Below are 25,841 nucleotides of genomic sequence, written 5' to 3' on the forward strand. Positions count from 1 at the left end.
TCAATGACACCTGCTGGAAAGTTACTTCTTTATGGGTTTCAGAAGACAGGGTTGGGGTGGGTGGGGGAGGAGGAGAGATGGATTCAAGCTCTTCAAACATCACTCTATTGATTTATGTATGAAAAATATGGAATCTGTCAAGGCAAACAGCACTCTGTTAAATGTAAAATGTAATACCAGCCGTGGTGGCCACCGCCGCCAAGACATATATTTCAGGAAGTCAATTTACTTTGAAATGGAATTTTAACACTGGTGAAAGGAGTCACACTGAATCTCTTATTTATATGAAAACTGTCTTCAGCAGAGAGGAACATATACAAGCTCAGTCTGCAGAGACGGAAACTGAGCAAATTTAGGGAGACATGTTTGTTTTCTCAGTCATTCATTTACCGGCGGATGCGGTGGGCGAAGATGGAGAAGGGGGCCAGAAAGAGAGGGGAAGCTGAGAGTGTCCACGTTCCAGGCCTGCAGAGCTTTCCAGTTCCTGGAGGTCCATGATCAGTGCTTCTGGCCAGAGCTTCTTTCTCTTGCGCAGCGTGAGTGTCCCCTCTTCAGGACTTGGGGAGTGGCCTTCCTCCGCAGAGATTCACATCTCTCTGTTGAAGGCTTATATGGAATGGAGATCCATTCTCTACATCGGCTCTGAATTAGAGCTGTGTGATCATGGGCCTGTTGCTTAACCTCTCTAGGCTCAGTTTCTTCATCAGTGAAGTGGAGATGGCAATGCCTACCTGTCTGGATGTTGTGAGAATTAAATGAGAGGACACAGTACAAGTGGTGTCCAGCTAGCTAGTCAACAACAAAAAGCGCTATTTCCCTCTTTCTCCTTTTTTCCCGAAGTGAAGACATGTCTTGCTTAAGATCCAGACGTAAGGTGGATAAGGCCGACCCATCTTTCTGTCTCATGGCCCAGCCAAGGAAGCCTCTTCTCTCCTTATAGGCAGTAGCCTTGGAGGAGCTGAGACTGGCTAGAGATAGTGACTGAGGTAAACTGGTTAAGTCTGCCTGCTTAATTAGCAGGGGCACTGGTTTGCCTTGGCACAGGGGACTTATTGGAAGAGTGTAAATCAAAGTGTCTGAATAGTAAGCCAGAAACTCCCTGTGGCTGGGCTGAAGATTACCTAAGTAAATCTCAATTCTGGTGATTATACACTTTCAGCACCCAGAAAGGACCCTCTTCCTAGGCAGAAGTAGCAAGACCTGACTCTCCCCTGCCTCGTGGAGGAGGGAGCTGCCCTTGGAGGAGAGTCACAGAATAACCTCTTTGAGAACAAGATTCCTTCCATCACAGAGCCGCAGGGGAATTTAAGGCCATCAGTCCCACTCCCACTGGATTGGATGCCTGATCCCAGCATCCTGTGGGCATCTCCAGTGACCTGACCATTGGTGCGGGTTCCGGAGCTGTGTCTGCATTTACGCTCAGGCCTGTCCTCAGCCACCCCTGGGGACTGGGGACTCCCTGGAGAAACCCGGTTCTCTCTGATCACACACCTTGGCTCCCTGACTTCTTCGGAAATGACACGAGCAAAGAATTTTATTAATATTATAATGTACAACATAATCCATGTGAATTAACAAGAATCCACACAGCTCATTTTGGTTCTAATTAGAATCTGAAATTACATTCTCCATTGTAAAATCCGTATCATTTAATCATTGAATTACATATCCCATCCACATTAGTAGTTCCCAAATTGTGGTGCCTTTGATATAAATATCAATATAGAACGGCTTACGTGCTTTTAGTTTGATATCATAAACAGTGATACGCGCTTTTGGAAAGATTATAAAGAAGCCACTTAAGCAGCACAGATCCCCCCTCCCCCAGCCCCTGCCATGTGGCCCACATAAGCTTTGGGGAAATATGTCCAAGAGCATGAGGAAAATGGACCCCTGAATCTCACCATCCCCCAATAGCTTTTAACACGTTTATTACAATTTCCTTCTCCTTCTATCTCTCACTCTTTCTCTTTTAAGGCAGAATAGACCTGCCAAGTAATTCCTTTCAAAAATTCACATCTATTGGTATCACAGGAAATTTAGGGTTAATTCTTTCTGCTTTTTTTTCCCTTCCTTTTTACACTGCAGGTGCCTTTGGTATATATTGTACTATAAGCTGATTAATTTTCTCCCTTTTGGCTCTAAGACATTTAATTCAACTTGTTTTGGATCTCACAGCTCAGACTTTCTGGATGGGCAAGTACTCTGAGTTTTCAAAACAGACTTCTTACAGGCTGTTATTTTCTGTCCTTAATCACAAGTGAAACGAAACGTGGATTGGAGGCCACACCCACTCCAACCTTCTTTCTTCTCTGTCCCGACCAAACCCAGAGCCTGCAACTGGGAAATATAGGACTGAGAATCAAAATCTAATCTGATGAAGACCCAGAAATATGCCTGATGCTGTCATTGTTTTTAAATGAACCCTTCACTGCCCGCTCCGCACCCCTGGAGCTGGGAGAGGGGCCGCTCTGTTGCAGACCTCTCAGCAGATTCCTCCCTCCTCGAGTAGCATGTGCCTGTATCTCCCAGCTCTGCCCTCATCTCATAGGGTATCCGGGAAACACAACAGGCACATGGGGAGCTGCGCCCTTCATCAGCATCACCCTTCTTCATCCCTCTGGAGGCTCCTCCCCCCGTGATGCTTGAATTTGCATCTCTTGCCTCCCATTGCTCCCCACTCCAGTCTCCTCGTGGCCCCAGTAGCCAACACAGCCACTGTAATTCCTTCAGTTTCTATTCCTCTTTCCTCTCAGAGCTTGGGGATCACTTGAAGACATCCCACCCTGTTACCACCCTGGGCCCTTGGACTCTAAGCAACAGAAATTGATTAAGAGGCCAGATGAGAATTTCAGGCAAGGCTTTAGTGGGGCTCATGCCCCACTGCACAAGGGATTGAAAGCAAGATACAGGTGCCCTTGCTCACTCCTGGAGGGGAGCTGTTTGGGTCCTTAAATGGGGTGACAACGGGAGCAGATCGGTGGGCTGACCAGGAGACATAACTTAGGTGGTCGGCCTGCCCCTGATGGTGCTGTGTGCAGGGGTCACGCTTGGTACCTTGCTTTTGCTTTTTCATGAGTGGGGCAAAGTCAACAAGGAGGTGGGATATGGACACACAGAGAGGGGTGATGAGGGGAGGAGAGCTCGTCTGCTGAGACTTGGAAAAAACAAGAGGTCCGTGCAGTTACACACGTGGGGACTTGCCCACTGGTTGGCATGTCCTTGTCAAAGAGGGACAATGAGGAGAGGGGGGTTGGGCAGAGGGCTGAGGACAGTAGCGAGGTGTGGGACAGCCTCTGAGGGCAGAGGGAGACGCTGAATGGGAGACCAGGTGTTCGCAGTAGCTCCCCTCTGAAGAGCCCAGGGACAGCTGGCTGTTCAGCACAGACATACCCCCTACTTTCCCTACTCACTGATAGAGCCCATTCTCTTTCCAGAAGAGATGTGAGTGGTGGAAACATTCATCAGCCTCCCTCGTATCCAGGGGCGTGTGTGACTCACCAATGAGTGAGAACCACAAGTTCCTAGGCTGTTCTTCCAGAAAGGTTTTTAAAAATTATTATCTGTTTGTGGGCACATTTAGCTGGCACATGCCCTTCCCCTTTTTCTGCCTGGAGTGCAGACTGAGTGCTGGAAGGAGAGCAGCCATATTGTGACCAGGAGGCAACAAGCCTGAGACAAGAGCCACATGCTGACAATGAGGGAATGAGGAGGAAGAAGAGCCCGTTGGGAGCATTGTACATGGACATACCAGCCCCACAGATTTCTTTTATGGGGATAAAGTGAAACCTCTGTTTGATTAAGCCACCAGTCTCAAGTTTTGGCCCATACAACTAAATGCAACCTCAAGTGACTTGGAGGGGAACACAAACTGCAGGGCTGCTCCAGGATGGGGCTCTGCAGGGGGGGGTACAAGGGCAGAAGGCCTTGATAAAAGAGGGGTTTTATCATCAGCCATGAGGTCTAGAGTGGAGAGGGAAGGGGAGGCCTGGAGATAGCAAGGGGAGCCGGGAGCACACAGGCATCTGCATGCTTAGTCCGTGAAGCCCTGGGCACCTTGGGAGGATAGGAACTTGGACCCGGCTTGGTTGCTGATGTGAGCTGTGACAGGTGTATCAAGGCCCGGGAGGGATGCAGAAGAGACAAAGGTCCTGGAGAAGCCCTGGGAGTCAGTGCCACTCCCCGCTGGGCTCATAGTGGGTGGCTTTCTCAGTCAAGGTCAACTCCATTCTGCCCCTCTTTTCAAAACTTGGTGGTTTGGGGACAATTTCATCTCAGAGGGCAGGATGAGGCTCTGTTCTTTGCCTTTGGTCACACTTCTCTTCCTTCCTCCTCAAAAATAATTCCCTTAGCAAAGGCGTCAGTGAATATTTTTTAGAAACTAGTAAAGCTCTGTCAGTGATATTTCCCGGAGGACAGCAAATTTGAGCCAGTGTCCAAAATGCAGCAACCTGGTCATAAATCATTGTACCCTCTCTTCTGAAGATAATGTCACTTTCAGACATATCCACTCTTGGTTCTCCACGAAATGGCCCCACACTCAGACAGCCCTTATATTAACCAAACCATATCTGGGTGCATAACCTGGAGAGAGGTTAGGGGATGGTGTGAATTAAGTGCCCAGTCATGCCAGTCCTGCTGGCTGAGCCTCCCCCGAGGCCTCCTGACTCCAGCCCCGTGCCCCTCTTTGACTGGATGCCCCCTTCCTGCCTGCTCCCCGACCGCTCACCCTCATCTGGCTGTTTCAGGGAAGCATGAAAAGGCTAGTTTGTAACCTGAACGATTTTGTTCTGACAGCAGCTCCCACGTTTCCTTCTAGCTGTAGGGTTTCTACAGCCATCGAGAGAATCTTCCAGAATCTCTCTCCAGACCCATTAGCTGGGAGTGATAAAGCTCTGAGTCAGAATGCTGGATGATTTGTTACCCCAGAAACATTTCATTTTAATTCTTTAAGAAATTGCTCAGGGTGATTCTTGAGGGAAAAAGAACAAAAAACAATAGTTAAATGCTTTCACAGTCAAAACCACTTGCTGTTAAAATCATTGACTACATTTTTTTTTTCTTGGAATGCTTGACTGATGACACGCACCCTTCTCTAGAAATATTGACGGATTCTCAGGTTGTGTTGTCTCCCCAAGCACACATAACACATAATCCTTGGCAAAATTACTAAAGGAATCATTTATATGGGCTGGAAGACTGCAGTTCTGCCTGGAGAATTGCATTATTTCTTATCTCAACTACCCTGCTGTCACTTTCAGAGTGAGCCTGCCGCACAGCTCCCCGGGGACCCGCCACCGCGAGGCTGGGACACTGGCTGCAGCCACCTCTCGAGGTGTGCTGTGCCTGGGGTGTGAGAGGGACGGCAGACACCCCGGTCACTCCTTCCCTCCAGAGTGCTTCTGCTCCGCCCAGGTGGACACCAAGGCCACTGGGGCCCCAAGATGACACTTGAGCAACAGAGAAATGGCTCAGAGGACAGGTTCAAGACCGGTGCTGCTTGGCCTTCGCGGAGTTAGGCAGCATCTGTCTAAGCCTGACATTCACATCTGGAATATTGTCACCACCTCATTGATCCATCTGAGGCTGAGATCGGATCAAGTACCTGAAGAGGCAAGCTTGGTGCCAGCGTGTTATCATAAAAGCATCCATAAGTGGCACATGGTGACCACATTCTCTAAGGTGGTCATTCCTGAACCAAACTGGAAAGCTATATTGTTCCTAATATGTGCCCAAACCTCAGCTGACTTGAAAAAAAAACGTGATTTTCAATCAAATTATGGATCCGGAGCAGGGGAGGGAAAGGGGGGGTCTCTATTAGATTTATCATGCAAACAACCAAAAGCAAACCTCAGCTAACTCTTCCTGAGGTTCAGGGATTCCTAGGAAGGATCCCCCCATCCCTTACTGCTGTGTGTGTGACAGACACTTCCCCGAGGGCTTAGGGCGAGGACATTCCTATGTTAATTAAAGGACACATGGGTTTAAAGTTTGAGAAACACTAAATAATACCTACAGTTACAGCATTTTATAGCCCCCTGCTCTAGATTTTTCTTTCTTTTCATCAGATATTTGTTAAACATCCAATCAACCCTCTGAACACCCTCCAGAGCAGGAAAGAAACACCTCCTGTGCTGGCTGTGTTCCTCCTCACCCTGGCCCATGGCAAAGCGCCAGGCACAACGCTCCACCCACAGAAGAGGGTTTGTTTGGAAAAGACCCAACACATATTTACTGAGCATCTACTCTGTGCCATCGCTGTTTCACTGGGTGGGTGACAGTGACCAGGAGCACATGTCTTCCCTGATGGAGTTGACATCTAGCAGGGAAGACAAACACTATGAAAGCAATAAATCATGTAATTTCAGATGGTGCTGGAAAAGTGAGGAGGCCAAGGGTGGCCCCTGTCCTGGTCATTTCCAGACACTCAGAGCACTTTCCCCCAGGATGGGAGGCTGGACTCAGCTGTCCATCATGGCCACGTGTATCAGACCTTGGCAACACGAAGTGAAGACACGAAACAAAAAGGAGCTGGGTTTCACACCTACGAGCCCATGAAAAGAAATCAAATAGATTTAGGTTGTTTTCATTTTTCTCAAAAATAGAAAAAGTCACCACTTGTCTAAACCAGCATACAAAGTGATTTCCAAATCAATCCATCAGTGGCTATAAAAATCCGTGTTGATCCACTCCAGAAAATCCGAAGGAGAATTAGATCTCCCAAGGGAAGGGATGATTTGCTCACTCTCCAAATAGACTGTTTGCTGTGTCATTTAACACCCACAAATGTTTCTACCGCAGAACATCGCTGAGGTCAAACTGGATAAAACTGAGTTAGATGCAATCTGATCGTTTTGTATTCAAAACGGCTTCCAGGGAGAAAGGCAGCCGGCCGTCCAGAGGCTAAAGCCTTCCAGGGAGAAGCGACAGCCGGATTTGCAGCTTTACTTGGCGTGCATGCTGAGTGGAGGGGCTGTACTGTGTGTTTATGCCGTCCTTACTTCCGGACAACATGCAGAGAATACAGGAAAATCTGCACAAAGGCTGCTTAAGAAAGGGAGCTTATTTGTCTCTTTTTTCACTTCTTCTTCACCCCCTTCCAGAATTCTCTATTCCCCATCATTGTAGAGACTTAGAAGCCCATGGTCTCAGATGCATCTGTTTGCTAATGTTTTCTCCAACCTGACTTCCTCTGACCCAGATAGAAGGTCGATGTGATGGACAGGGTCTGGGAGCCAGCGCAGAAGAGTGTTCTGCCCCAGATTAGCGTCCAATCACTCATCCTTGGTGTGCGTGGTTTCCCCATCTATAAAGTAGTGGAAATGAAAGTTCCCACATCGCAAGGCTGCGGGTAAGACGGACTGAGCTGATCAGGATGAAGCAATCAGGCAGTGCTGGGGATCTGGTAAACACCCAGGAGAGGCAGGTGAGACTATCACTATCCTTATCCTCCTCCAAAGAGATTTTCATTATCTCTCAATTTCACTTCAAATATTTTCCATCATTTCCATGTCTTCCTCAGGAGTATAACTTCCCAAACTCTGTCACTGTCTCTTGATGTCCCCAACCTAATTTTTAACTTCTGTCCCAAAATCTAATTTGCATCCTGGAGACTACCTGCCTCCTTCCACATTCATAGAAATTCCATTATGTGCCAGGCGCTGTGCTGGGTGAGGAGAAGTAAAACAAATGACGTTATCCTTATCTCCCCGGAGATAACAAAGCCACCCCCACACACACACTGCTCTGCTTTATCTCAAGTCACCAGTGGTCTCTGTTTCTCATTTTGGGATTGATGAAATGGTACAGAGCTGCCGTTATCCACCGTGGAAAGAGATGGACTGTTGATCATAGCACTGATTACACGGTGACAAAGGAAGTGAATGGACAGCAGATTTGCAGCAAGACAGCTCGGTGGGTGTGCCCTTCCATGCGTGTGTCTGCTTTTCTCTCAAGACGGCCAAACCAACATAGGAGTTCTGGTGTTGAAGTCTAATTTGTGATTTAACTGAGGTTTATAAGGGATCATCTGTTCCCAGAGGTGCATTAACTGTGCATCTAGATTTGACCTTGGATCTTGGGGAAGGACAGCGGAGGCAGACCTGCAGCCTCTTCCTCAGTGCTCCCAGCACACAGCACTCAGCACACTGCACTAGTTATCCATCTGGATGACAGCCTCCCAATTAGCCTCTGAGCCCATGATGCCGGGAGAGTGCCCTGTTGATGGCAGTGCCCCCAGCACCTGTTCAACTAAGACGAGAAGTTGACCATGCCCACACATTCTAAGAAAACACTGCTCATACAGAAGGACAAGGAAAGCATCCTTTCCCCAAAAAGATTCCATGAGAAAACAGAGCTGCCACTTTATTTCCTCTTTATATCTGTTCCAGTACGGAATGTGGGACTTGCCACTCACGCAAGCGGACCAGAGTTCCTCCCTACCCAGTGCCTTTAAGGCAAAATGTACCAAAGATATAGGATGTGATTACTGAGCAAGGGAGGAAACTATTGGAACTTACTTAATATTTAAAGTGAGCAATTCCAAATTTATATTTTATGTCTATTTTATAATGTACATAACATATTAGCACAATGACCCAAGTAAATATACAGAACATATTGTGTATATGCTGAGGATGCTTGAAGTTTGTTACAGAAAGGGGAGGGTATAGAGGTTTGAGACACACTGTATCTGGATAATCATATATAACCTCTGAATGGTATGTAACTTCTGAATGAGTATTAGAAACATCTAAATGCCTGGATGTTGTCAGCTGTGATTTTCCAATGGTTCTTCCCAGGCTCAGGACCACTTCCTCTTCCTAAAATGCGGAAAAATGAATTTTACATACGAACAGGTGGGCAGATTGAGGGATGGCTGGGCAGACAGTACTTGCTTGTACTTTAACTGGAGGTCCTTGGGTGGGCATCAAGGATTCTGAGGACTCTCTGAAATCTGGCTCAACCTACCCCTAAAATGTTAAGAACCCTTGCTTAAAGAAACATGGGGGAGTATTTTAGACACTTTTTAGGACCTAATGTGATTCAAGGCGGTTAAAAGCATTTTATTCTTCAGATCCTGTTTGTTGACTCTGTTGGGTCACGTGGCAAGATTACACCTCTGAGGGGCAATGAGAACAGAAAAAGCCCCCCAACCCCCTCCAAGGGCAGATTTTTACGTGGGGAGGAAGGGAGAGGACTGTGACAGGAGGAACAACGTGACTACAGTTATAGAATTGCTTTTGCTCTTTGCCATAGGCCCACTTTGATCCTAAATCAAAGGTGGTCATGTTTATTCCAATCAGCATTTCTTTAGCATTTAGACATTTACTGATGTTATTTAACTTTGGAACCATCTCAGAAAGCGATGGGCTTCAATGTATTTATTTGCTCAGGGTAACAAAGTCTAGGGCCTAGCAGATTTCTGGCTCAGAACAGGCTGTTGAGAAAGATTTGTCCCACAGAATGCCTCCCTTCCTCCAAACTCAAGGCTCACTAGGATCCAGAGCACGTACAGAGGGGCATGATCTGTATTTCCGGGCACCAGCGTGGGTCAAGTGGCCAGGGCATCGTCTACTCAGCCACAAAGGTCTTGTCTTCCTCTCTGTTAACAATCTGAGCAGCATTAAAACCCCACATCCCACAATAAAGCCATCACAGTGATGAACAGTGGCCTTAATTGGGTGTTAAAGAATATTTATGTTGGGATGACTAACTTAGTTAAATAGTTTAACTAACTTAAAGTCCCTAATTGATCGAAGACACTTGAGTAATGGAATCCAGAGAGCCCCACTAGTACCACATTGACATGTTAGCTTATCTCTGCACCTGATGGCTAAAGGGTGCAGACAGGAGCCTTGCGCTGATGCACAGCCAGGGGGATATTTCTGACCTCAGATTTATGTTAGCTAAAGCAACAAATCCAGCTGCCTACTTCATGCTCTGAATTACAGAGTTTCCATTTAGCCAGACGACATGAATCTGCTGCTACGATTTTTGTCCACAATTACAGCCCCCTCGAGTGCCCACTGCATTCTAATGCCCTGGTTTACCTCACCTCCTGGCCTGCCCTTAGAGGAAAAGTGCATGGGCCGCATCTGCCTCCTCACCCTTTGTCACCTGCCACTCAGCAGAGCTGTCACCAGGCAGATGCCTGGGCCACTCTCAGGAGCGCCTCCCCTACTGTTCTGTTCATTGCTGTCTTTCTCTCTTCAAAGGAGGCTTCTTTTCATCAGAACTGTCCCATCTAAGAAACAATGACCTCGGTTGTCTGCCTCTGTTCAGGGAACACACATTCACAGAGCAGAGGAGAGAGATTTTTCAATTTAACAGTGTTGGCTGAGCTCTGCCTTGCATGGGTCACTAGAGCCCCTTCCCAGTCTCGGGATGGAGTGTTCTGTGTGACCAGCACAGTGTCTGGTCGCAGGTTTTCCTCCCAAACATTCCCTGAAGCTGACTGGCTTTGGTCCTGGAAGTTTGAGATCTAGTCTGCATCCTACACCCAGACTCTGCTCCTGAGTTTTCCCTTTTTCCTTCCTCTTTTTTTTCTTTAAATGAAAACATAATCATCTTATATATTCTATTTTATGATCTGATTTCTTTTAATTTAATTTAATTAATTCATTTTTAATGGAGGTACTGGGGATTGAACCCAGGAGGACCTCGTGCATGCTAAGCATGCACTCTACCAATGAGCTATACTCTACCATGATCTGCTTTTTAAAATTCTTTTTAAATTAACTGCAATGGTGAAACATCTTTTCTATTGAAAGTTCACATAGTACCCAAGCATGTGACGTCTTCAAAGAATATTTCGACTTTTTTTCCAATGCACATAGAAACATAAGCATTGAATTACAACTATACACTTTAAAATCAAAATGAAACTTTAATATACATCTTTTCTTGATAGTTAATTTTTATTTTCATTTAGCACGTGGTGGGTATTTTCCACATCAATAAATTACATCTGTATCACCGGAGATGCACAGACCACATGTAACTCATTTATTTAATGTACCTGTCATTGTTCAACATTTAGAATAATTATTATATTTTGTGATCACAAGCAATTATAGGATGAGCATTCTTTTAGCTGAATCATTTTTCCTTTTTTACTTCTATTATGGAAATTTTCAACCATACACAAAATAAAGTGAAACTATAATGCAGTACCTACTATAATGCAGTATATTGTCAACCTTGTTTCATCTGTCACCCTTCCCCCGACATAAACACACACACACACACACACACACACACACAAACTACTTTTTGTTTCCCTAGAGTATTTTAAAACAAATATGAACACTTTCTAACTTCTTTCTAGGAGGCAGGAAGGGAAGTGTCAGAAGGGACCACCAGATAAGACCTGTTTCCTTCCTCTCCTCTGTCTCACCCCGACCCCTCCAAGGGGCACTGATTTCGGGGAGGTTAAGCCCTGTCTCCTGCTTTTCCTATGAGGTTCCAATAGTAGATGTGTTGTACACCTACTTTATAAGGTACATCGTCTCTCACTCATTGGCTTTCTGAATTTAACCAAGTTACTTAGCCTTTCTGAGCCTGAGAGTTGGAATAATGATAATATCCCGAAGGCAGGGTTGTTTTGGGAAGTGAAGACCATGCAGGTGGGTAAGGCTGCAAGCCCGGTGGGTGCCGGGCATGGGGGAGAAGTCATGCAGTCCATGCTGAGCCCTTGTCCTTGGGAAAGCAGGTCAGACAGACTCCAAGCACCAGAACTCAGCAGCCTGGCCTTGACCTTGAGATAGACAGCTCTGCAGCACCAGTATGTGTCCTGATTTATCACCCAGCCATGAAAAGAAACACCCCACTCCATGTCTCGGCAGCAAAACCATGCCAGCAGTCCTCCTGACTGTGACCCCCATTTCCTCAGTGGGCATCACAGTTTCCAACTCCTGCTCTGAGTCCCAGGCAAGTCATGTCACACCTCTGGGCTGTTGTTCTTCACCTGGGGAACAAGGGCAGTGGATCCCATCGTCCCTGAGGCCATTCCAGTGCCGAGGGCACACCCCAAACCTGGTACACAGACGTAACAGCGCTACCTCCCAAGGTCAATCATTCACCCACCGGCTCCTCCACTCATTCATTCTCCAAATTCCACTGCGTGCCTATAACCTACTACGCCCCGTCCTGGTGGCTGAGAAGGCATCAGTGAACAGAATGACAGAAATCCCTGCCTGTCTTCCCATGGGCATGAGCCAAACAGAGGTAACATCATGTCCTTCACTTACCCTTCACTGTTAAAGAGATTTAGAATATTTTTTATTTTTAAGGCCAAACAATTATAGGATGTAGCTGGAAGGAGAGGAGACCTGAAAAAAAAATAGTCTAAGAAGTAGCAAGTTGGATGCAGTTAAACGCCAAGGAAGAGACAAAGTGGAGGAGGGATAAGGGTTCTCTGTGAACCAGGAAGAGAGGGGACAGGGTGGCCCATTTCAGAGAGCGAGCCAGGTAAGACCACTGAAAAGGTGACACTGAGCAAAATCCTGAAAGGCAGAAAGGAGGGAGCCGTGAAGACACTGGGAGGAAGAGCTCTGGGGCTGAGGAAACAGCATGGGCAAAGGTCCCGAGGTAGGACTGTACGTGAAAGGTTTAAGGCTGGAAAGGAGTTAGTGTGGCAGGAACAGAGGAGCGAGTGGGCTGAGGCCAGGCGGAGAATGGGGACAGACCACTTTGGTCCATGAAGACCATTGCAAGGATCTCACCTTTTATTCTTCCTGTGTCTGGGGCACTGCGGGGTCTGGGTGGGGGCATGATACGATCCAACACTGCATTTTTCAAAGTATGGTCCTCAGACTACTGGAGTCCCTGAGACCTTTTCAGGAACGCTCATGAAGTCAAAATATTTTCCTAGTAATGTAGGACTTAATTTCCCCTTCCCCTTCTTATCTTCTCAAAGGAATACAGTGGCATTTTCTAGAGGCAACAGGAAATATCATCATGTTCAACAGATTGAAAGCAGAGGCCGATAGATGAATCCATCTATATTCTATTAAGTCATATATTAAAGAGATTGGCAAAATATACTTTTCAAAATGTGTATCATTATTTTCTCACTTTTTTTGTTTTAGAAAATAATTTATTTTCACAAAATTATTTGTTATGTTAACGTGCAATGGGTTTATTACTATTTTTAAATAATTAATTATTTTTAAACTTTCAGTTTTAATCCATAGTCCAGTAATTATCAATGGATATAACTGACATAGCAAAGCTTTTGGGGGTCCTCAGTGATTCATAAGGATATAAAGTGCTCTGATTATGGTTACTAGGAAGGGAAGAGGGTGGGAAAGGATAAAGTGGGAGTTCAAGATTTGCAGATATAAACTACTATATATAAAATAGATAAACAACAAATTTCTTCTGTACAGCATAGGGAACTATATTTGGTATCTTGTAGTAACCAATAATGAAAAAGAATATGAAAGCGAATATATGTATGTGTATACATGACTGAATCACTATGCTGTACACCTTAAATTGACACAACATTGTAAACTGACTGTACTTCAGCAAAAATTAAAGAAAAAAGACAGGAAAAAAAGGGCTGTGAGACCAAACCTGTGACCACTGCTGGTCTAAACAGAGGTTTAAATGGACCTCAGGTGTACAGTCAAGGTGGGGAGATGATGTCAACAACAGGAGGGCGGGGGACGAGGAGGCAGCAGTGGGGAGGATGAGAAGAATGAAGGAATTCTTAGGGAGAAGAGGGCAGGTCCAGCGAGGAGTAGGGGAGCTGGCCCTGAGCGCAGTGACAGACAGGGGCAGAGCACAGGACGTGTACGCAGGTGCAGAGGATGAAGGGTGTGTCCCTTCTCTCTGCTTCGACTTCCTCAGTGAGATGAGAAGCGAGTGCATCACTGAGCACAGGGACAGGTAGGAGGTGATGGAGGCTTAAAGAAAGCATGTGTGCGATAGCCATCATGGTAATTATAAGACCATACAAGCTACTCTTCATGGCAGGATAAATGCTTGCTGCTGACTGTTGTTAACCATAGGTGTGTGAAGGCAGAGCTATTTTTCACTGTGTCTTATGTGTCCCCAATATTGAGGGTATTATTATTCTCTATAGGTCGAACACACACGTTCAGTAATATTTGTGTCCATGTTGACACCTTCCCAGATGTCCCATGATAACCCTCAGGTCTACAGGGATGTTGGGGAGACACTGCTTTCTGATGTGGACTTTGCTGTAGTCCTGATGACTGATGATGAGAAATGGACTGTCTCAGGTTCCATACTCACTCATGAAAGCCTGATGGAATTAGGTAAATTAAGTCACCTAGCACAATGTCACTCGGTTTATGGAGGACATGCCTGGAAAATGCTGTCTTGTTTGTGTATCGAGAGCAGCGGTACCTGTCGACGGAGTGGAGGAGCGCCAAGGGAGGAGGGGATGAGGGTATTAAGCCATGTGTTCTCTTTCCACTCAATTTCTCCACTGGGCCCCGAGGGTCTTTCTGCAGCCCAGGCAGCTAGCAGTGATTCATCACTGTCTTAGGGGGAAGCTGCCTTGGCAGAACCAAACAAAGGCATTAAATTCTTGACTTTTTTAAAGTTCAAGATCCTTTTCTTTCCCTATCCCTCCTCTAAGCTTGGGGAGAGGAAAGTAAGAGAGGTGGGCACTGGCCGCCTCCCCCTCTACCTGTATCGAGGTAGTGAAAAGGAGTCGAGCCCAGATGGACACACAGACCCAGAGACAGAGGGCAATCACACCAGCAGCAGAACAGGAAGACAGCAGGGTGCCCAGGCCCCGAGAGTCTGCCACAGTCTCAGAGAGTCAGGGAGCGAGTTCTCAAGTTTCCTGTGTCCTGGGGAAGCCGGTGGTCAGGACAAGGGGGATGCAGAGTGGAGACAGCCTGTCTGAAGTGACGGTGGAACCTAGTGGACACGGCAGGGGTGACTCTGCAGGGGAACAAGAAGGGATGCTCGCAGGGCACAGCGGGTACCAGCACAAGGAGGACCCAGTTCCAGCATGCCCCGCAGCTCCCTCCTGATGGACATCAAAGTGCTGTGTAAACACTCCAGGACAGCGAGAGCAACCCTGAACTTAACTGAGTGCATCTAATCCTGAAGATGGCTAAGTCTATCCATTACATGGATTGTATTTCTGCCAGCAGGAAGCTTGAATTTGAGATTAATTGGGTTCCAGAAAAAAAGAGAAATCGACATTTCTGCCTGTCTGCATTGCTCTTCCTTGGTTCCACTTACAATATGGAAATATTCATTGAAGAAATATCATATTAAGTCACTAACATTTTAGTCTGAATGAGCTTATCATTGTGGTTATCAAATGTGGGAGACTGCTCCCAGGGGAATTTCAGTAACATTTGAAAGCATTTTTGACTGGGGAGAGGGGTTGATTGCTACTGGTGTCTAGTGGGACAAAGCCAGAGAGGCCTCTAGACAGCCTACGACGCACAGGTCAGACCTCCACAACAAAGAATGATCGGGCCCCGAATATCAATAGTGCTGAGGTTAAGAAGATTTCCATTTCTCTCCTGAATCAAAATATAGTTCCATCATTAAAGGGCTGAATTCCTCAAGGGGGAAGGTTATGCAGATGAAGGAAGAATATAAATTGAAACCAAAAGAGAAAATAAATCCTACCCAACTCCAGATTTTGAAGGGCCCGGAGTTCCGGCACAGTGACTTATTACACCTACCACTGAGAGAAGCAGGGACGTCAAGGTTAATTGCATCCTACTTCCAACAGTACACAAAACAAAGACTCAGAATACTAACAGGCGCACAATATGACAACAGCACTGAGACCTCGCTTTGTCCCCAGCTGGCACCCACAGCCTGCGTTAAGCTGTGTGAGATTCAGGCCAAGTTAGGCTGACAGACGAGTGAAATTCTGACCTTGGAGGTCAGTGAGTGACCTTCAATAGTCAAAGGCGAGCTAAGTCTCACACTTCTTTCTCATCTAACTCTACACACCACTCCCATCCTGAGGGAGCTGCTTGATCACTTTTCTTTTAAAAGACCGAGTTTAATGGAAGCTCCAGGCAGAAGTGAGCCTCGGCACACAGCCCCGCGCCAGTCATCCCATCTCCCAGACGGGCTTCCTGCCCGAGGGCCCAAGGCTGAGCCGCAACCCCCACAGCACGCAGGACCTCGGGAGGAACCTGACATTTGTCCTCCCGTGGCTGCAGGACAAGCTGGTACAAGTGAAACCTGTTTAACCACGGGATGGGGAAATTTCCCGGGCATGCTGTGGGGTGAGAAGTCACCAACCCGACACTCTTCTGCATCCTCCTCTTGCCCCATTTCTCCAGAACATTCTGCACTAAAGAGCCAGCCATTCTTTCTCTTGCCTGGTTTTCATGAAGCTGTCACACGGTTTCTCCTTAACCCGGTGCTCCCTTTGGGTCCTCCCCACCTCCCCTTCCTCCTGCTACGTCCTTGTTCTTATCTTTTCCCACTGAGAAGCCTGAACACAATCTCAAGCTTGTGCCCACCACCAGACTTGTTTTCCTCCAAAATCTGCTTCTTTTTCTCGTCCAGTTGCTCAGCTTTAACTCGGGTGAGCCTATCATTTCTTGTCCAAACTAGCACACTTGCAAAGAGAAGAGCACGAATAATTACACCAGAGCAACAGGCTCAGGGCACAGTGGCCCCAGGCAAACCAGAGGGACATGTGGTCCCACTGTCTGGAAGCCACTTCTCCAAGTCACCAGTCCCTCTAATTTGACATGTAACATACTCTCCTCACAGACCTCCCTCTCCGCTCATTTCTCCTCCTGTTTTATCCTGCATATCTTTCCCTGCTGCAAAACTTGCCATATTTCCTGATAACGGAAGGAAAAGGGCATCAATTATTTAGCCCCGAGTTCAAGGCTTTCTGAGGTCTCAGCCAACGTTTATAACCACATTGCTCAGAGCCAAGCCGATCAAATTCACCACCCGCTGCCCAGGACCCATCCTGGGCTTGCTCCCTCCCCCTCTCAGCTTTCGCTCTGGAATGTTCTTCAGACCCCACCCCATACCATCTTCATAGACCCGCATCCTATCTATCCTCAGAGCTCCCCATCTCAGACTCCTCCACAAAGCCTTCCCACAACAGGCATTTAGAGTGTAAGCGACCTGATTTCCCAGCTACAAGTAACTCTCTCCTTTGAACATGATACTTAATTTGTATCCCTTTTGTGGTACTTAGCCCTTCTGACCTTGAAGTAGAGTTACTTAGATTCATGTGTTTATCTCCCCATAATATACAGCAAATTCCTCTGGAATGAGGATGTGAATTCAATTTATCCAAGGAACTTAGTCCTTGGGAGGTGCTGAGCACATACCTGTGATTCTTCCACAGGTTCTTCTAAATACTTTTCAGTGACTGCCTGGAAAAGTCTGTTAACCGCATTTCCTTACTGGTTTTGTCCTCAAATACTTTCAGCCTGGGTACAACTGCCAGAAACTAGTCTAAAGCTCTACATTTTCCTTTCTCTCTTGTGGAGAGGGGAGGGAAGCCTGGCAAGAGGCATGCTTAGAGCTGGCACAGAGTGTGAGGGTCACTGACATTCCTACGAATGTCAAGTCTATTAGCATCAGGCAGTGAGAGATGGGGCTGCAGACGGACAAACTGAGAATCGGGAAGAACAATACGACTTTGCTGACCAACGCCCAGGACGGTTACTGCCCATGGGGCTCCGAAGGGCCGTGTCCACCGCCCCCTTCACCTCAGGGGAAACGGCGCTGCGGGCGGACGAGCGAGGTGGCTGCGGGGGCACCGAGGTGCGTCACGGCCAGAACCCCTCTCCTGCCCCTGCTGTTTGTGTCTTTAAAGACTCGCGTTCACGTATAAGAGATGAGTTCCTGGTGCGGATCCCTGTGAAGCAGAAGGGAAACATGGGAAACCGTCCAATCTCTGGAGAGGGATAAGGGTTCCTCACGGGACCACGCGTGCAAAGGGCCTGGCTGGTCCGAGGAGGCCGGGGCGGGGGGCCTGGCACCTGCTCGGCTGGCCGGTCACCTCCTGCGGGTCACACGCGGGCACAGAGCAGAGCTCCGCGTCTCTCCGCCCTCAGGCGCCTCCATGAGCATCCTGACCCTCCTGGCCCCTGGCCACGTGCAGGACGAGGGCGGCGGAGGGGACGCCGCTGCCCGCACACGCAGCCCGCGGCCCGAGGGACGTGCGCCGCGCGGGGCGCACGGCTGAGGGGCGCTGAGGGGGCAGCGCGCTCCTTCCACAGGCTTCTTACCTTTCGTGCTGCAGGCGCTCAAGGCCTGGCAGGCTCCCTCGGGCTTCGGGCAGACGGAAGAACACTCGCGGAGACACTGGCGGAGCCGCAGGCGTTTCTGACGTGCCTTCGCTACGGAGGGCCACAGACGCCGCAATGGCGGCCACGGCGGAAGGTCCCGGCCGCCGTGTGCACGACGCCGCGTCCGGCTGCGAGAGGGGCTGCCCAGTGCGCCTGCGCGCTGCAGGGCCTGCGCTCAGCGCCCCCAACACACCGTGCTGCGCATGCGGGATAGTCCTCTGCGAGGGCGTCTGAGTGATTCCATTTCCCCTGCACCTGTCCTCGCGAGACGGAGGTGAAGAGGAGCGACTAGAGCGAGGAGCGCGCGCGCACACACACCCCCACCCCCACACCCCACACCCCCACACCCCCACGGTTGTTTCCAGCCTCGAGACACACACACACACACACACCCACACACACACGGTTGTTTCCAGCCTCCATTTTCTTTCAAGAGCATCTCCTTCAACATTGTTCTACCCACCAGTCTCTCTGTCACAGCTGCTAGTGACATCCACTAATTATCAGACAAATGCAAACCAAAACCATGATGAGGTGTCACCTCATACCAGTTAGAATGGCCATCATTCAAAAGTCCACAAACAATAATTGCTGATAATTGCTGGAGAGAGTGTGGAACCCTCTTGCACTGTGAATTGGTGCAGCCCCTATGGAAAACAGCATGGAGGTTCCTTGAAAAGCTAAAAATAGACTTACCCTATGATCCAGCAATCCCACTCCTGGGCATATATCTGGAGGGAACTGTAATTTGAAAAGATATATGCACCCCAATGTTCATAGCAACACTATTTACAATAACCAAGATGTGGAAGCAACCTAAATGCCCACTGACAGATGACTGGGTAAAGAAGTTGTGGTATACATATATAATGAAATACTAGTCAGCCATAAAAAATAATTATGCCATTTGAAGCATTTGGATGGACCTGGAGATCATTATACTAAGTGAAGTAAGCCAGAAAGAGAAATACCATATGATCACTTATATGTGTGGAACCTGAAAAAAAAAAAAAGACACAGATGTCCTTATTTACAGAACAGAAAACAGACTCACAAACAGAAAACAAATGTATGGTTACTAGGAAGTGGGTTGGAAGGGATAAATTGGGAGTTTGAGATTGCAGATAATAACTACTATATAAAAAACAGATAAACTACAAGTTTATACTCTATAGCACAGGGACCTACATTGAATATCTTGCAGTGGTCTATAATGCTGTTCAGATTACACCCAAAGTGTCAGGTATGTTACACTGAGTGGCTTCTGGGAGTGTTCTATTCCTGATTCAGTGCATTGGATTTGCCCCCGTTCGTCTGACTAAATGAACCCCATGTACAATTTACACATATCATAATAGAAGGTGAGGGATTTTCTCTTCTATTTTGAGATGGTACCTATGGTAGCTGTTTTGTAATAAGCAAATTTTATTTTCAGATTAGCAGTTTTCCTTTTTAAAATCTTGAGATCATATTTCAGAGACTGCTCAAGCATAAAAACCAAACCGCAGGCCCTCTTCATTCCCACATCAGAGCTCCTGTACTGGGAGGAGTTTAAGGAATAGGAAAGGATGCACGGACTTGAGAGGCATCACCCCATGGGGTGTATATGTTCTTATATGACAGCTTGTAAATCACAAGGCAGGCCCGCCTTGAATTCCACCCGGGAGGCCAAGAGAACTATTACAGCTACTTCAGCACACACATGAAAAGGCTTTAGGCAAACTTGCTAGATGTTCCCCTTACAAGGACAACTTGAATCAGCTCCAGCAAGTGTCCATTCCAGTCCAAGTAAGGGGCCATCCTTGCTTCATCTGATTAGTAGAGTCTGGGCATCACTAACTACCTCTGTTCTAACCTGCTCATCAACATCCTACCATCCCAAACGAGGACTCAGGCTTCTTTTCTGCTATCTAACTGCTAATAGCCCTGAGATGCCATTCTTGTTGTGGGAGTTAGGATCATTAATTCACTGTGGTAGACTGTGTTCTCGTGCACAGCTGTGGCTGGTGATTGTAACAATAATATTACTTTTCATAGTTAACTCATGACCCTCTCTGTGGGCACACCTTCAAATGAGCATCAGTGCAGCTGTATCATTTACAGCATACATGGCTATGATATGTCCTTATTTATCTTGTTCTCTGGATAGTGGTGGCTCTGCAGAAAACAGGAGCATCTCCAGAAAGACGGATGCAAGGCAGCACCGATGCCGTTTTCTGACTCAGTTGCAAAGGGTTATTGGAACTCATGTTTCCTCCTCTGGAACACATTCAGGACAGACAGCATTTTGCAAGGTTTGGGCTTAAAGATCTTGGGAATGCTCCAAAGCAATGGTTCTAGAAGTATTTTGGTAAAGGACTAGTTTGTTTTGTTTTGCTTTTTTTTTTTTACAATTTATAATCCATTCCACACTGATACTTATTTCAAATACAATAAAAATGAATGACTAGAAAAAGGATACGAAAAATGTAAGTCCCAAATTTAAATATTAATTCAGCAAACATGAAATGACTGTCAAATTCCTATAAAAGTTTCTAAACGCTCATTCTCAGTGTCATCTCTTCATGGACCAGGAACAAACTGCTGACAGGTACCTTCCTCAGACGGCAGTGTGAATATGATGCTGTGTGCAACCATGGACCAGGACGCTCTCTCAGGACCCCCACCCACCCCACTCCAACACCCAGAGTTCTGTGTATATCTTAAGACTCGGCCTGAGCATGGACTATCACCTTCAACTCTAAAATTATGACCCTAATTGTATCGGTATCTGGTTCAAGAGCACAGCGGACTGTTATGTACTCTGTTCGTGAACACACAAATCACAGCTTCCCTATCTGGTCCCTTAAGAAGGGATGCCTTGCTGTTCTGATTAATTATGCATCAGTTAATTAATTTGTTGGCTGTAGTGGATTGAATCAATTATTTTAAATGGCTTTTAATTGTTAATATATGCGTTATAACAAAAGACAAAAGCTGTTAATAGAATTCAACATGAAAACCTCCCAGGACAGGGGATGGCCTTGTAGAGTCAATTATTTAAAGTTTCCCAAAGCATCTTTGTGACATTCAAAAAGCCAATAGTATCTGAAGCAATTCTGTTTAAGCATCCTTTTAGAAGTAATCCTAAACTAATACATACATGAATTAGGCTTGGGACTTCGCCGAAAGATCATTGTGACCCCTACAGCTGCCTCTACGTTCCTGCACGCAGGTCTCTAGGATGGTTCCTTGGGGACAGGATTGCCTCTGTTCAACTGTGTGAACCCGCTGACCACTCAGTGCTGTGTAGGTGAAGCAGGCACTGAGTGTCTGTTAACAAGGATGAGTGGCGGGGAGGATTCGCGATTCTCTCTTGCTTCAGGGAAGAAGACAGTGAAAGGATGGAGTCTGGGCAACGCTGGCCGGGGGTAGGAGCAGAAGGGACTATATAAATGTCACCATCTTGTCTCAGCCAGTCTGGAAACCTGGATCCCAGACGCCAGCGGCAGAAGAAGGCTTCCGCAGAGCTTGCAGCCCCTGAGAGGGGCAGGGACACAGCGCCTCCCACTTCTGCTCCTGGGTCCACTCCACGGGCTGAGAGGGATGGTTACAGAGCCTGGGGTCACAGCAGTCAGCAGCTTCCTTCCCCCACAGGACCCCACTCAGCAGCCATAGGGAAGGTCTTCAATAATGAGCCAAAGTAGCTCTTTGGCTAAACTTCAGAGACTTGGGAAGTCCAGAGCTGATCTATAAGAAGTGTCATTTCACAGGCTGATTCCTGCTTTTGAAAATTGTCTGCCTGATGTCCCAAAGAAGGTGGTTGGTAACCAGTAGAATAAAATTGGTTTGGTGTAGTTTTCAAACCATCATTTGGTTAATTCATTTACTGTCCACACATTTGAGAGCCCCCATTCGCTGGGTCACGTGCCAGGTGCTGGGTTAAAGAGAGAAAGCTGTCCATCTACATTTACAACGAGATGTGTCTCTACTCACAGACATTTGTAGCATCGTGAATGAATGTCGCAAAAGGGAAATAATGAGGCTTTTGCTAACGTACTGAAATGCTTCTTAACCCTGGGCTCACAGAGTCCCAGAGGTTTCATAAAGGAGATGAGTCTGGAAGGACATGGTCAGAGGAGTCAGCTAAGCAAAATAATCAGGTCAGAGTGGGGATATATCTGGCAGATAAAGACCCAGACCTGTGAAAGGCCTGAGGAGTTTGTCAGGGCCAGAGCATAGGTTGCTGGAGGTCTGGTCTGAACCTCACCAGTGATGAGAAGGCACTGCGTGGTGTTAACATGCAGAATGCGTGAGAGTGTCCGTGTTTGGGAAGCTCATCACAGCGCTGTGTGGAGAATGGGCTGGAGAAGGGTGCAGACAGGGAGCGAAGAGGGAGACTAGGACCCTGCTGCAGCAATTCAGGGAAAAGTGATGAAAACCCCAAATAACTCAGCTATGAGGCTGGGATGGAGACGTGGGGTGGCAGTGAGGACACTGTGCTGTGGCCCCCGAATGCCCCACCAGTGAAGGCTTGCTGCGCTTTTCTGGGAATTGCCCAGGGTAGACAGCCTTCCATAGCCAACCCACCGGGGACTGCCGGAGTGGCACAGAACGCCTCGCCTGAGGTCACTTCCCACCCCAGTGTGGGCTGCTGGCTGGGTGATGTGAGCACATGCAGGCATGGCAAACATGGTTTATTTCAGGGCCACTCTGGAGGGCTCTTGCAGCCCATTCAGTCTGATTCCACTTAAGAAAGCATGCTTAAGCTCCTGTGCTAATCTCAGCATCATTCTGGGAGCTCAGAGGATGCAGTGTGAATAGGAGTTAGTCTCTTCCTTCCCGAGATTCTCAGTTTAGTGGAGGACGCATGCACTTGAATAATACTGACACGGTGTGACAAAGCTCAATGAGACAGAGGCGTTTGCAGAATGCAGAGTAGAAGGGAAGTATCTTTATCAGCTCTTTCTGATTATCTCACCTGGCTCCACCCTGCTCATCCAGTCTCAGCTCCCCCCTCCCCACATGTGTGCTCCCTGCCTGGGGGTGGTAACCAGCCTCCAGGGATCCTTGACTTGAGAAATTCACACCCTGTGTGGTCTCTCCTCACCCCGCATCCACCTCATAACCCATTAGAGAGGGCTGCTATCTCTAGCCAGCAGGATATTGTGCAGATGCTAAGCTGTAACTTCTGAGGCCAGGTCAGGCTTTTTTGTGAAGAAAACATATGATGTGCTGGTTGTCAGGACACTGGACATCAGTCGTGAAGGACAGTGATTGCCGACAGGTGGGAGGCAAAGGAGTTTACTGCCTTGAGAGTTTCCAGGGCACGGCACGGGAAGGGGGTGACCAGCAGGAAAAGGCTCGATGAGCTGAGGAGACAGAGCTGAGCATCTAGGGAGAAGGTGCCAGAGGTTACAGGACAGAATCCTCACAAGGGAGCAGCCCTGAAGGAGAACTTCAGAGCTCTGCACACCCCTGCGAGTTCAGCCCGCGGGATCCCATATGACCTCATTTTACTCAGTTATCCCATTAAAGGCCTTGTGTCCAAATGCACCACATTCTGAGGTCCTGGGGCTTGGACTCCAACATGTGACTCTTGAGGGGACACAATTCGGCCCGTAACAGTACCTGTGAGGTCAGCTATGGTGGTTGTTTTCATTTTACAGAGAAGAAAACTGAGGCAGAACTGCTGCTGAACTGTCCAAACTTGCACCCTGACCCAGTGCCGGAGCCTGGAAATGTGCACAGGTGGTCCGAGGGCTCCAGAAGCACATTCTCACCAGCCAGACTGTGCTGACTCACAACTGCCCCAGCTGCTCTCAGTGGTGGGCCTGGCCTCAGGCTTGCCCCAAAGCCTAACTCGTCACAGACGGAATCAACCCAGTAGGAATACTGCTCAGCGTCTCCAAACACCTGAGTGCCGGAGTCCTTCAGGCATAAAGTGGAGAAACTGAGACTGGAAGTCAGCACTGGGGATGCCACGAGCAGCAGCTTCGGGGGGTCAGTAGGGTGAGTGACAGCCGGGACCTTTGGTGGCCACCACGCCGTGACACTGAAAGGGGTCAGAGGACCAACGACTGTTTCTTTGCAAGGGTCTCTTATTAGTCTAGTGGTTTAATTTTGAGGCTGCCTATGTTTACAAAAGCATGTAATAAAAATGAGCAGAAGGCATAATTAATATGCCACTGGGATCTTGAAATAATATGTGGATTGTTTGAGGGCTTTTAATTTACTTTAACTTCCTTAATGTACTGTAATATACTACGCAGACATATGCAATATAATTTTAAATCACTGGAGGCTTTCTTTTCTGATAGTAATTAATTTCACAGCGCCGCAGTATTTCTTTGACTAAATCTCTCAGGCAGCAGACGGCACGGATTCCTTTTTTACCTCCGCTTAAAATGCTCTCAGGAACTTCTCTATTTCTCAAAACCATTTTTTTTTTCCTGGCTTGTTTGTCTCCTATGCAATATTTAGGTGTGTCAGCCCCAACTTTTGTCTTTATTATTCAGTAAGGCATGTTCTGAAAGGTATTTATAAAAGAGTCTGGGAAATCACCCATGTGGTTTCATTCAACAAAATATTTAGGTACGATTCTAGGCACTGGAAATGCAGCCATGAAAAAGCCCTTTCTCTCTCTCTCTCTCTTTTTTTAATTCTTATTTTTCACTGAAGTGTAGTCGATTTACAATGTTAGTTTCAGGTATACAGCAAAGCTATTCAGTTATACATACATATATATTTTTCAGATTCTTTTCCATTATAGCTTATTACAAGAAATTGAATAGAATTCCATGTACTATGCAGTAAGTCCTGTTGTTTATCCATTTTATATATTGTAGTGTGTATCTATTAATCCCAAACTCTTAATCTATCACTCCCTCTCTTTCCTGCCCTGGTAACCACAGTTTTCTATGTCTATGAGTCTATTTCTGGTTTGTAAATAAAATTTATATCAAAAAGGCCTTTCTCTTGATGTCCAGTGATGTAAGAGAAGTGAGTGCAGTCCTCCGACCTCATCATGACTGTATTCTTGGCCACTGAGTAAGGAGGTCCCTGCAGAGGAAGAGCTGAGCTGGGTCTGCTCAGAATCCAGAATGTAAGTTTGGGGGCCCTGTAAATGCTCCCTGGTCAGGGCTGGCCCAGCACCTGGCCCTCCAAGCCCAGTGGCCCCAGCACGGTGGCTGTCAGCCGGGGGTGGGGGGGCATGGGACCCAGCTGGCTGGCTTCTCCTCCACCAGCTGCATAGAAGGTACATTTTATGTGTATTACCCAAATAAAGCTGAACTTTCAAGCTCTCGGTACAGCATCGCATGCCAAAGAAAACACCAGTCAGATATCAAAAGAAGCAATTAAAAGCAATTAAAAAATCTGCATACACTGTCAAAAAAAAGCAAGAAGGGAGTTCATTCATAAATGTAAGCAAAGTTGTTAAAAATCCTTTTAAACCATGGATCTCCCCAAAGGCCCACTCCCAGCACAGCAGCTGCCTCGGTCGGCTTCTCAGGTTCCTAAAGGAGATGGGGTGGGGCAGAGAGCTGAGTGTGAACTTCACACCAAGCCTGAGGGGCG

General features: G+C 47.2%; 1 long non-coding RNA gene across 1 annotated transcript in view; it reads right to left on the reverse strand.

Annotated features, from left to right (window-relative positions):
• LOC140688930 (uncharacterized) overlaps positions 1-18,379 on the reverse strand; it is a 34,017-nt gene extending 15,638 nt beyond the window's left edge. Inside the window, exon 1 of the long non-coding RNA XR_012063753.1 lies at positions 18,225-18,379. This is a non-coding gene — a long non-coding RNA (uncharacterized lncRNA). The remainder of the gene's footprint in view (positions 1-18,224) is intronic.
• Between the last annotated feature and the right edge of the window lie 7,462 nt (positions 18,380-25,841).

This window comes from Vicugna pacos, chromosome 24 (genome assembly GCF_048564905.1).
Source record: "Vicugna pacos chromosome 24, VicPac4, whole genome shotgun sequence".
In the NCBI taxonomy this organism is placed as follows: Eukaryota; Metazoa; Chordata; class Mammalia; order Artiodactyla; family Camelidae; genus Vicugna; species Vicugna pacos.